This window comes from Nylanderia fulva, unplaced genomic scaffold (genome assembly GCF_048542155.1).
Source record: "Nylanderia fulva isolate GAGA-0341 unplaced genomic scaffold, ASM4854215v1 Scaffold4, whole genome shotgun sequence".
Classification (NCBI taxonomy): domain Eukaryota; kingdom Metazoa; phylum Arthropoda; class Insecta; order Hymenoptera; family Formicidae; genus Nylanderia; species Nylanderia fulva.
In genome coordinates, this window is record NW_028190476.1 from 804,857 (window position 1) to 816,298 (window position 11,442).

At 28.3% G+C, this 11,442-nt stretch overlaps 1 protein-coding gene across 1 annotated transcript in view; it reads left to right on the forward strand.

The window, feature by feature from the left end:
• Positions 1 to 10,159, forward strand: part of Shal (potassium voltage-gated channel protein Shal) — a 109,144-nt gene extending 98,985 nt beyond the window's left edge. Inside the window, exon 7 of the mRNA XM_085486073.1 lies at positions 1,016 to 10,159. The gene's annotated coding sequence lies outside the window, so the exon portion shown is untranslated. The remainder of the gene's footprint in view (positions 1 to 1,015) is intronic.
• Positions 10,160 to 11,442: the final 1,283 nt, after the last annotated feature.

Below are 11,442 nucleotides of genomic sequence, written 5' to 3' on the forward strand. Positions count from 1 at the left end.
ATTAAAAAGGTTAATTAAAAATAGTAATTAGCTTTGTTAAACTTAATAATTGTAAACAAAGAAGAGCTATAAAAGCTATTAAACGTAATACAGTTGACAGTTGATATTAATAAAATTCATTTAAACCAAATAATAAATACATAAGAAATAAACATTTTGCGAACGTTTCGGCTGACATTTCAAGCCTTCTTCAGCGCAATAAAAATATTTTAATTATAAATTGAATTGTAATATTAAACATTAAAGACGGTTATTAACAATGTCAAGATAATATATATATAAAGTCAGCTTTAGATCTCGTTACATATGTTGCTAAACAAGTCATCGTGTATGACAACCACCATTACTGATACACACTGAGTTCGAGCGACCGTATCACGCAATCACTTATGAGTATAGACTTCCTGATTTACTGGTCAAGGGAGATATCTTGATTAAATCTTCATGATGAAATGTTGTTAAGCATTAAATTGAGATTCAAACAAAATGGTGATTATTTTATAGAAGTTTCATATATCAGATCCGACATCTTTTTAAATGTTTTTAGTGAAGACAAAACAAAACGTCCAACCGTCACAACTCTCAGATATAAAAAAAAAAAAATTATCTTGACATTGTTAATAACCGTCTTTAATGTTTAATATTACAATTCAATTTATAATTAAAATATAATATTTTTATATTTTAATTATAATTAAAATATAGCTGAAGAAGGCTTGAAATGTCAGCCGAAACGTTCGCAAAATGTTTATTTCTTATGTATTTATTATTTGGTTCAAATGAATTTTATTAATATCAACTGTCAACTGTATTACGTTTAATAGCTCTTATAGCCCTTCTTTGTTTACAATTAAAAAGATTAAGTTTTTTGTAAAAATCCTGCAATATATACATATACATATACATAAATCAAATCTGATATATATGTATATTTTTTTTTATTTGACATTGCCTCGCAAATATGATGAACTCGCGCATTTATGTGGCTATAAACTTTCGCGCCTTTGAATTCCAGTAATAAAAAGCAATTATTCGCATCGATGCCACACGCGAGATGGACATCGTCATTAGGTTCAACAGCATTCTATTCGCGATTGATTCGCTCCTCAGAGGATGTGGCGATCGTTACTCGGCGAAATCCACGGAGGATCTACAAGGAAGATCCGGAATATTATATATTGTGGATGTTGTCTCGCGATCTACTCCGCTGCGGATCGATTGTTATCGAAGCGTGAGGATCGACGCGCGGTTTATCCTCTGTGATAATAATCCTATCAGGATTTGCGTCGTTTTTCGCAGATTTTCGTTTAACAGAAAAAACATCTCATGTTAACAACACGTCCTCGTTGCAGTCGCACATATCGGATGGATTTCTGTAGGGAGAAGAGAGCGCCGAGTCTTTCTTGCGGAAAGTCCTACCGATTTATCGAATTAATCGATTAATTCAGTAGCCAGTAACGAGAGACGAATTCGCGAAATGAATTACCCAGGTGTGGCTGAGCGATTGCGATTAGGGTCGCGTATTATACGGGATTATTAAATTGTTCATGTGGGATCGTGTTCTCTCTCGAAGATTTCGCACAACTATTTCGCCGTCAGGCCGTCCCGTAAATAATGTTCTTTCTTAAGTGAGGTTCTTCAAGGGAAAGAAGAGATGCACATTGTTTATTCTGATTGTTTAATTTAAATAGGAGAATTTATTCATTAATCAAGATTATAAGAGTTTATTTGCGATTGTTTATAATGTTCACTTGACAATTTTCAATGCTTATTGTAACAGTGAATACTTATAAATTATCGCTGCTAAGTTAAAGCTTGTATTTATTGTTAGCTCTATATCCAGTTCTTTTATTATCTCTGTATTAAAGAATTTGTATTACATGATGTCTTTTGTATAATTGGAATTTAGGTAGTTGAGATCAGACATACATTTATAAGGATCAACAATCAAAAGAAAAGTTAGACGTTTATTTAAGGATTATATAATTGGAAATTATTTTCAGAGAATAAAACACATTTTATCTTTATTGAGGCTATCATAATTTAATGATTTTAACAACGATTAAGAGAATTCTTAAAAAATGAAACTCTTAAGTGTATCAATTTCAGCAATGATACATGTACATGAATTTAATTATATGATTTTATAATAAGTATTATAATGAATTATATACAAGGCACACAATTATGAAAGTGTGAAAATATATACGTATCTATATTATATAAGTGCTAATCGTTAACATTAACGTTAACGTAAATTTTTCAATTTTTATTATGTTGTTTTAAATGTTTTAATATAATTTCAAATATACATAAATATATATTTAACTAAGATATTATCTGAATATTATGTTATAATTCAATGTTTATTGCATACATTATGCATCTATATATTTCACTATTTATTATTTTTGAACATTGTTTTTTATTAATATATTTTGCAAAAATATGTAATTTTATATAAAATCTCATTATTTACTGCACAATTTTTTTCGAGAAAATTGTATATAACATTGTTTAATAATTCAACGAAAATACTTTTAATAGTTATTTATTTTACACATGTATTGTCATTAGAATTATAGTAATATAAAAGCTAAAAAGATCAATAGGAAATCAGGAGATAGAGAGACAGAACATATCATCAAAAATTTAAAAACGAAAGGTACGGAGACATTAATTAATACAAAGTTAAAAGCAAATATTTTGCAATTTATTTAGATCGCTGCTTTAATTAGAAGAAAAGTTATGATGAATTTTCTTATTTCATTAATTACATCGATTTATTTTTTTTTTACATATTAAAAGTCAGATTATATAATTTAAAACGATAATTATGTATGAAAAGAGAAGAAGAAAACAGCAAAAGATATATACAATATATACACATATATATAATTTTTATTTTAATATTTCAGTTATAATAAAAATTATTATATATAATTTTTAATTTTTTATAGACTTAATTCTCTTTTTGTTATTAATATTCATAAGTTGCAGAAATTATTGCCACGTCACTATTTTTTCTAGTAAGATTTGTATACTTGCGTCTCTCCCTCTATACTTTCTCTTTTATATATTACATTTCAAAAATATTTCAGAATTAATAACACGATGTAAATATAGTTTTGTCATATATCTATTATAACATTTTTTAAAATATTGATTAACACGAAGTGAACATTATTGGCAAGACGATTTGACGTGACATAGTCAAGATGTGATTATGCGAATCGATGTAAAAATGGAGGTAGGGACCTACGTACCTTTATACTGTAACTTAAGATGATGCCCTCGTTCTTTCAAAACTTCGTGGCCGGCTTTAGTCGATCGCGAGGACTCATAAGCAGTAATTAATTAAAACGAGATATTTCGTTCGATCGTTTATTACGGCGTTAACGTCGCTCGGCTGTAGCGATCGATCGTCCGCTTTTTTTTGCTATTCGCGAAACAAACTTCCTCTGAGCGATATCTCTTATGTGTGAAAAATCAAAAGTATCTTTTATTTATTTTATTTTCTTTCTTTAAATAGATATATACCTATATCACAATTTTTAAAAGCATCTTATACTTTATATTATGAGATCAATATTTGAAATGTTATTAATAAAACTCTATGAAAAAAAAGATTAAAACAATTTCAATTTCTTGTATTATATGTATATATATAAATACAGCGGCAGGAATTTTTATTGTTCTTCTTTTAATATATTGATTTATCTTTGTGAATTAATTACTTATTTATTAATTATTTCACGACCAATTTAATAAAACTTTTAAGGCATTTTAGAAAAGCATTATAACGCGCTGTAATGTTTGTGGCATTATAAGCAATATTCTTAACTATCGGAAAATAATATATTATAAAGTTATTAAACCGTCATATCAAGTAAACTTTGAAAAAAAAGATACATGAAGCTACATAATTCTATTGCGGACAATCGACTGATACAACCGAATACAGCGAAAAAATGAAGTGAGGGGAAATAAAGATACTGTGCTTAAACACACAAAAATTGTTTAACAATAATATAATGCAATGTAAATATTTGCAAAATCTAGTAAAGAGAGAGAGGAGAAGAATGCACAACTTCTCTCTAACAAAACTTTGTAATTAATGATGATTCGCCGTTGAGCGGAAGATTAACGGGAAGAATTATATATAAATATGTATAGAGAAAAAGATTATATTATATAACGTAAATATGAAGAAGGAGAAATATACATATGAGTCTATGATATACACGAACACACACGATACACGCACGTGAAGAGTGCACTTACATTGCGATAACACTCTCACCTCTACTTGCAGCACCTTTGCATCGCGCAATAAAATAAATTCTAAATTGTTCTGTACTAGAAAGCGTGCCTGAATGTGTGAAAAGCCAAACAAGGGATTAAAGAAAAATGACATATGTATACACACATATATGTATATGTATGTGTATTAACATATACAGAATGATCCTCGAATGATCATCACGATTTTTAAGCCTCTTACGATTAGGCTGATAAAAAATCATGTATAGAAATTTATTTAATCGGCAATAAATATTACATTGTCTATATAATACTTAGTTTAGCTATTAATCTGATCAGTAAATTTATTGGTTTACTCTGTGTCTGAGTGTCTGACATAATGAATCGTGCACTCACATTGAATTTATTTCTGCTGTTCTCTACATTACTAAACTTTAAGTACATTATTTAAAAAAAAAACACACGGTTTGATTTTAAAAAGTCAAGATAATCTTGTTTTTTTTTTTAATAATAAAGTGTTTCACTAATTTCCATTATTGGCAATTTGTTGCTGGTTAATTTCTGTACATGATTATTTTGTCAGATTATTGTAAGTGTATTAAAAATCATGGCGATCGTTACAAGGACATATATATATACAAATGAAGAAATTAATAAATACATAATGCGGTCTCTTATTGTTCAAGCAGCGCCGATTATATTTAAAATAGCGTCAAAAACACGACAGTTAATTAAGAAACGGCAAACGCGCGAGTTAAATGAAAAAAAATATATCTAAAAAATTGTCGCATAAAATTTTTTTCAAGATTAGCTGTTAATAAATCACTTCATTCGTCACGGACGATCGCGCGCGTGCGCGTTCTCGCTAGCATTTTTATTAATAATTAATTTATTCGCGGGACATACATCCTGTACTTTTCCTGCGCGTGTGCCAAATTTATGAAAAAATTACTTCTGAGCTTTGAAATGTGCTGAACAACCGTCCTTTAAAAAATATCACAGATTTAATATTTACATACTTCTCACTTTAAATAAATTTATAATGATATAATTAATTTTTTATGTGTTTTACCATATTACCTGCATGATACTTACTCAATGAAAATTTAATATAAAACTTCAAACATTATGTTAACAAAATTTATTATATTAACGTAATTTCTTCATTAATGTTCATTGTAATTTAGACTAATCTATTACAGACATTTGATTTTTTTGAGATTATTTTCAATGCTGTTATATATATGCATGTTGTAATTTTAATCTATTAAGTAATCTATTTGATGCACCTGGGATGAATTTTCTCATAAATCGATGTCAGGAGAGAATATTCAATTACTTTAATTAATTTAATTAACACGCGAGATAGTTTATATGTGACATCAGAGAAAGATCGACGACGCGGCGCGTCGCGACGCAGTCGATCGTCCTGTGAGTTAGCCTGTAATCAATAAATACATCGTAAGAAGTAATTTAAGCGTGCAATTAAGAATAAAAAAAAAATCGAATAGAGACTTTCGTTGATGTTGTGACTCGTAGCGCGTGTGCGTTTGTTCGTGTGTGTATGTGTGTGCGCGCGCGTGTGTAAATTTGCGCGACGAGATAAAATTTCGCGAATTTCAGGAATTTCGCGAAAGTATTTGCAATTCCTTCTTTCAATGTAATAATTAAAATTTTCATCTAAATAGAATATTACATTGTTTATATAAGAACTTCTTTACTTTTGTTTTAATTCTTGGAGAAAATACGTTTTGACACATCTTCTGTATAATATATTTTTTTCAAACAAATATTTATTTTTTTTCGTTTTTTATAGATTGTTTATATTTTTGTTTATATTTTCGTATTCTTGTATACACGCAGACATTTATGTTACAAAACTATGGTAGTAATTTTAATAAGTTTAATTTTATAACATTTATATCTTCAGAAATAAAAAATAAACAATTTTACTTTAATTTGAAATTAATAATGTTCTACAAATTCGCGACGCATTATTTCATTGGCGCGTAGCGAGAAGAAGAAAATGAAAGACTTGCGTGAATGAATAGCGAGTAGCATGACTACAATAACACTACCGTAAACGGCAACAAGTATAACAGAAGAAGGAACAACAAAAGCAACAATACTGAAGCAGACCGAAGATGAAAATGAGTCTTTCACAACTTACTACCGTACTGCCAATATTTTCCGAAGCAACGTAATAATTTTAATAATGGATATTAAGGGATGAAGAATATAAAAAAAATGCGCGCTCGTCACGAGTGTTTCCTTTCGTTTCCTTTCGCCGCTCCGAGCCTTTGTGAATTTATTCGGAGAGAGGAAAGACAGATTTTGTGTATCGTTGAAAATAGAAAATGTCAGAGGATCGAAGGATATAATGAATGCATGTCGCTCAGCGGGAAGTCTGAAACGCGATACATATACATATTTTAATATTAAAAATATTCGGAGCTTTATTTGTGAAGAGACGTGAAAAGAAAAGTGTATTTTAATGTTTACGCGTGATCAAAATGTAATCATATTAAATATTTGTCATTTATTTTCCATGAGATGTCACCGCATTTCTAAAGAAATAAAAAGAAATGAGCGAGATAAAAGTTTAAGAGAGAGATTAGCTTTTAATTTAAAAGTTTGAAATTAATTTGAATTATTTTCCATTTTTTTAAATATCTTAAACTTAAAAATCTAAATTTTAATGTTACATGTATGATGCATGTATGATATGTATATAAAACGCTTAGATTTTTATCTTACAATTAGAGATCAATCTACATATATAAAGTTCATATAAAACATAAACATTTTAAATCTTTATTAAAATTCTATTTAAATTGTCGATTTACTGCTGAGCAACATGGATTCGGAATAATTAAAATTATAATTATTCCTTTTTCTTGCAGAATCAATACTACAAATAATCAGTAAGTTTGTCATCGATGTACTTACTATAGCATGTTTTATGAGATCGATAATGTAATTAATCTCTCGACGTCAAAAACTTTCCTGGGGGACAACAAAAACCATTTTTGCTTAATAATAGAAATGAAACTGACGCGCAAAAATATCTGACTTAAACATGACAAACGGATGAGAATTAAATTCATTAATTAAATATCAAATGTTTCAATAGCAATAATTTCGTATAGTATCAAATAAAGAGTTATATAAAAAATTGTGCAGGGAAATCATTGTATATGTTACGGATATATCTGAGATAATTGCGATATAATTACTCTGAGAGAGAGAGAGAGAGAGAGAGAGAGAGAGAGAGAGAGAGAGAGATCGTGCGAGAGATATATATTTACACAAAATTTCCACGTTTCCACCTTGTAACTTTGTAAAGAATTCGCGGCATTTAAAAACAACAGAGAGCAACAAAGCGGCGAAGATCCGTGTCTACCTAGGAGTTGATTTTTCATCATGCAAATGTACGAGATTGTTTTTTCTTTTTTTTTTTTTTTGAAGCAGGACACCGTCCACGGACTCGTCGAAGTCGACAGGTGCCGATAATTGCATTGACGTTTCACGCACATACTGACACATTATTATTACAATTGAGCTATCAAGTTTCTGAAATTGTTCGTTGATCGGAAAATTCCTTAAAAAATCGATGTTTTTAAATCGAATATTCAAATATTTTATATGATACTTTTTAACATAATTTTACTATTATTACATAATTATTTTATTAATTTTAATAATTTCTCTGTATTGCTTATTGATAGATCAATTTTGGGTCTTGATTGTTCATTTGAAAAGCCAAATGAATAAAATTATTACATAATATTTTTATACATTTTTTATGTAGCATTTATCTCTTACAATTATACTTATAAAAGCAGCAGATAAAAAAATATACTTGCATCTTTAAGTAATATAAGGGAGACACGAGCTTTCTTTATTTAATTTTGAAAGATTAAATATATTACTTAAACCGAAATATAATAACTTGTTATTCTTCTATACTATATGATATAATTAATAGAATAATTGAATTTTCGCAAATTCGATGACATAATTATTTTATTCAGTTGGCTTTTCAATTACTAGCTTGCATTGTATGTGCACGTTACAAGAAGCAAATGCTGACGTGCGTACGCACGTTTTTACGTAAACACAACACTCGTATGCGCGGTACAGCAAAGCTTGCATCGTATGGCAAAATGCATATATTCCTAGGTCAGACTAATTAAATCAGGAGATTACGACTCGTTCGGACGCGACACGACTGGCGCCAAAATAAATGCGCGTACTGCTTTTTCACAGGATGCCTCATTAAATTTAGAAATTATTTCGACGCCTTTTTTACCAATACAGAGTTAGTTATAATTAAAAAAATCTTTTGTGTAAATTCAAATACGATTTTTTATTATTCTTTTTCTTCTGTTTTTTGAGGAATTTTATTAAAAATTTGATTGCCGTAAGATATTTGAAGCAATTTTAGTGAATGAGATTTTCAACTTTTGAATATGAAAAATTTACTTTTAATTTATTAAAAATTTATGAAAATTTATTCAAATGTGAAAACATTTTTTGATGGTAGAGTGAGATATCCTGTATATTTTCTTGATCCGTTTCAGAAATGTTCGTCGCCGCGGAGTGTCCATAAGATTTATAAAATCTTTGCGTGTGAGTCACAGATCTATGAAAAAATAATATTCTTATTTACTTGTTTGATAAAATTGGAACAATATCTAATTAAATGACTAATTATCACAATAATTAGTATTAATGTACAAAATTACGCTATACGTAATAATGGGAAAGCTAGCTTTCCACGGTCCACAAAGAGTTGAATGAAGTCATGGTTAATCGCATCGGGCGGTATATAGCATAATTTAATAGACTAAAGAAAACTGTGTTTAGCGAAATTTAACAAGAAATCTTAAAGTAAAAAATTTATTAATATAAGATATATCTCTCATTTTTTTCCTATAATTTTACTATTTCTATATGTATGTAACGCGTATTGCAATTTTGTACTATATATTATTATTACAATTGGCATGTAGGAAATATAAACAGAATGAAATATCATGATGACGTTCGGAACTGACGCTCAGGACATTTATCAGCAAGGAGCGGTGGAGCTTTGACTTTTTGCATTTGCAGATGAAAATTGAAATATTATGAGATAGGGATGAATTCACTCTTGATCAATCCCTTGTATAACATTGTTCTCAACGTACTGTTTTTAGATTTATAAAAATGGTCGCGATGAATTATTGTCTCTCTTCAATCGAAATTCGAGAAATGCGCCGCATTAGCTAGGCCGTCGATATCGTTATTCAGGCATTCGAGCTGAGAATCATTTGCGCGCCAAGTGTAAACACTCGAATAACGATTATGAACTCAAGAATCTAAATTTTTAGTGTACCGAATGTCGTTAAGCAACTTATTAATTAATTTATAAATTATATTATTTTAATATTGTTATAGATTATTGCAAACAATATGTAAATACTGTGTATAGTGTTTAAAAATAAGTTTTATATATTATAACAATTATACAAGCGAATAAGTTAATTATATCAATGTAATAGCATACACACGTTATAACAAAATCACCGTAGAATTTATTCTGATTTTGCGTTCGTGTAAAATTCATGTTTCGTAATCATCATTATGTCGAAGAGACTTACATCGCGACATTCGAATGTACAAACTTTAGGATGTAAACTCGTTGGATATTTGAGCAACGACGGCCTGGCAGAATGTTGATGTATCCAACGATAACAGTATTTTTAATTGAAGTGTCTGGAGAGAAATTGCGATATTCTGATTTCCGACGATTGTAATTAGAAGTGAAGACGTTCTAGCCAAAGGTGTTGTCCATCTTCGGTAGCTTCCACGCCTTACTCAAAAAGAAAATAAACTAAAATTCATATTTCTAGCTCAATTTTACTATCAACCCCATTAGTCTTTTCTGTAAAAAATAAAGATTTTTCTTTTAATAATTATAGCGCGCGCATGCGCAATAGTGATTATAAATATATTTAATTTTATGCGAAGAAGAATCGGAAAATGGGAAAAAGTAAAAGAAGATACTTGTTTCTTTGTTTATTTTCGAAATTTCGAAATTTGAAAATTTTTTGGCTATCATAATAATGGATATATAATTAGAATTAGATATTATATTCTTTATATTGTTTGTAGGAAATGTAAATACAAGAAAATAGTAAAAATAAACGGAAGATAAGATGAAAAGATATATAATTCTAAAAGTCATAAAAATAGAGATCTAATATTTATAAGCTGATTTGAATGTTCCATGTTTATTATCAATATTATATTTGTGTATATATATATATATATATATATATATATATATATATATCAGTATATACGTTTTTTGTGAAATCTATATAACTATAGAGGAAAGATCTTATATTCTTGCATAATTCCGTAATTTAGGAAAGATGAGAAACAAGCAAATGAATTAAAAGATATTAGAAGAAAAAATTCACATTTATAACATTTATTCTTATAAAATATAAATATAAAAAATATATTTTAAAGCTTTTCTATCATGATTAGGTTTTATTAATATATCGAGGATTAAATATAATATTAGATTAGAACATAAAGCATGGAATAAAAGAACACACAAAACAGATGATAAACTATAACTTGTCAGTCTGAGTTTCTTTTTTTTTAAGGAACGATACTGGCTTTTCTAACAATTAAAACGGCTATTATTGAATGTAGTTTATATATCAGAGAATTGCATATACAATATCAGAGAATTCTATGTGTTAAATTTTTATCTTCATTATTTATTGTGTGTGTTATTTTGAGAGTACGATATATTGGCAAATTACATTTGTATTTGTTAATATTTGAATTTAAGCGTTGTTTTCTTCTTCTGGCCATGTCATTATGCATTTTTAATCGAGGACAGTTTATATAAAATCGGGAATCTCGAGCTTAGTGTTTTTTCTGTTTAATAAAAAGATACTGAAATTAAACCAAAAACTATTTTAATGTTGCGGCAAGCTATTATTTTTTAATTATATTGGAAATTGAGGAATTTTGACATATTTAGTTTTATGAGCATGTCTAATTATAAATATTTTGGGAATAAATAGATAAAATTATTTTATTTATTTTAAATGGATTTATTTTCACAAAAATTTAATTTCTAATTGCAAGGTTATTATTATGAATAATATAATT